The sequence below is a fragment of the Penaeus monodon genome, chromosome 43, assembly GCF_015228065.2.
Source record: "Penaeus monodon isolate SGIC_2016 chromosome 43, NSTDA_Pmon_1, whole genome shotgun sequence".
NCBI lineage: Eukaryota > Metazoa > Arthropoda > Malacostraca > Decapoda > Penaeidae > Penaeus > Penaeus monodon.
In genome coordinates, this window is record NC_051428.1 from 5,292,551 (window position 1) to 5,295,050 (window position 2,500).

Consider the following 2,500-nt stretch of genomic DNA (forward strand, 5'->3'; position numbering starts at 1 on the left):
CACACACACACACACACACACACACACACACACACACACACACACACACACACACACACACACACACACACACACACACACACACACACACACACACATTCTGCTCCTACCAATTCTTAAGCTGCACACTATACGGGCAGAAAAATAGAAGGTCCTTTTACTGAAGTTAGTGCAGCCATGGTAATGTTGTTCACATTTATAATGCCAATACAGCCAACTTTTGATGGCTTGCGGATACTTGAAAATATCTTGTTTGTTTATTTATATTTAATTTGTGAGGAACGTGGTGGTGCACTTTGCTATGCATATCTAAGCCGATTTCTGCAGTGTGTATTGATTTCTGCAGGTTATATGCTCAATATAGAATGTGAATATAATACACTACCAAATACTTTCAACTTTAAAACAATATTTAGTATCCAATGGAGGGCATATTTAAAAATAATAATAATACTAATAAATACATATAAATAAAAAAATATACAAAAATGCGTGATCCTTTGCTTTCCTATCAAAGCATAATTTCTTTAGTGTTTATTGCATATATGAATAATAAATTCACCAAAGCTGCAATCACTGTATTACTGTTACACCAAAATTCTAAATATTTGCATACTAATCCTATCAATCATATTGATTTTAGAGCTGGCTTTCCAATATCACCTATCCATCCATCAGCCCAACATTCACAGATGACAAATACAGATTAGATTTCCATTAATCCTAAAAAGAAAAAGATTACAAAGCAAACCACGAAAAAAAAAAAAAAATCCAAAGCTATTTTAGAACCTAAATGCGAAACTGTAAGAGATTAAATAATACAAGCATACCGTGTTGCAAGTTCTGTTGTCGCCCTCGGTTGTATCAATTAACGTGTTATCAAGGTCAAAGAGGATGGTGCTGATGTTAGCAGCGTCGCCTTTAAAGCCGGACTTTTCTGACACGTTCATGATCACGACCATTCACACACTGCATGTCCCAAGCCCCACGACTACCATGTATACCTGTGTGATAAGCTGGGGAAAATTATACGCACGCGCGTGTGACGTCGCTGGTTGCGTTTATTTCCTTCCTGGCCTTGTAATGATATGACTAGGACACTGAGGGGTTATACCTACGCGTTATATCTCAGCTGGAGCCCTATTTGGACATTATATTTACCAGAGATTATCGAGGCCACTGGTCGTACACCAGGCAGGAGCCCTTTCCCCTGCCACCCTCGTGTTGCGTGAAATAAGCATCGGATAAAATTATCTCCCTAAACACAAAGGAACCATACACTGTTTCGTGGTCCTTCGTCGATTCCCGAGGCCCTCGTTCACCTGCCGGCGGCCAGTACATACCTTCCTGTGTGCTTACGACTGGGGATAAATTTTAGAAGCAAGAGTCCAGCCAAATAAGTATAAACATTCGTGGCGAGGCAGCGTGGGCGCCCAATCAGCTGATCGCCCGGAAAGCGTGTCGTACGGCGCGGGCGGCGGCAGCGTCCTTCGCGGGCGGACTTCCGTTATTTCGACATTTCGTCAGCGGGGGGCGCGGAGGGCCACCCTTGGGTCATGAGCTGTCGCCTAGAAAAGTTATGGGAGGTTTTATTCGAGATATGCATGGATGCAGAGAATCACAATTTTACTCACGTATCTACAACCTTATGTAAAGTACCTTGTGGGAATAACCGACTTATAACACTCAAGATAGACGGTAACTGTTCTTATACTGCCTTTGTTATATATATATATATATATATATATATATATATATATATATATATATATATATATATATATTTATTTATATTTATATTTATATGACAGCTGTTTAGTTTATTAGTCTATTTTCGTTGAAAAGTATGGGGCATATGTTGCCCCAATGGAAAATCTCTGTCCTTATTTAGTAGCATCATCAGAGAGAGTGATGCAAAGAATGTACTCTTCCCTGCCCCATGCCCATTCATCCCTGAGACCATCGGTACTGGTTTTCATCGCGTTCTTACGATTATCGTTACTGTTTTTAATTTCGTTCCTAAAAAAATACCCGATCCCGGTTTCTGCTTTGTTCCTGAGATTACCGATGCTGGTCTCTACTTCGTTTTTTTTTTTAATTACCGATGATTAGCCCCTTTAAGCTCCCGTCTGGCCTTTGCACGGATCCTTAATATGGGTCGGGGTCGTATTATTGAGGGCGCCGTTTCATATGCCGTCCATCACCCTGAAATCCATTGTATCAGGGTATTCAGTATTTCCGGCAGACAAACTGACCTTTAAGAAGTATGGGAACTCCTGTGGCCATGAAATGCATCACGCTTTTAGCCTTAGCATTATCCTTCACCTGTTTACTCCTAATCTTGAATCTTCAATATCTACAACCCTGAAATATATAACCCCTTTACCGGTGTTGTGAGTCTGCTTTTTTGACGTCGGTTCTGTCCTTCTGTGGAATATTTTAGGTTCAGGATTCCTTCAACACTAGTTTCTACTTCGACTCTGCCGATGCTGGTTTATAC

General features: G+C 40.5%; 1 protein-coding gene across 1 annotated transcript in view; it reads right to left on the minus strand.

Annotated features, from left to right (window-relative positions):
• Positions 1-1,043, minus strand: part of LOC119568252 (neurochondrin homolog) — a 26,207-nt gene extending 25,164 nt beyond the window's left edge. Inside the window, exon 1 of the mRNA XM_037916709.1 lies at positions 831-1,043. The gene's annotated coding sequence lies outside the window, so the exon portion shown is untranslated. The remainder of the gene's footprint in view (positions 1-830) is intronic.
• Positions 1,044-2,500: the final 1,457 nt, after the last annotated feature.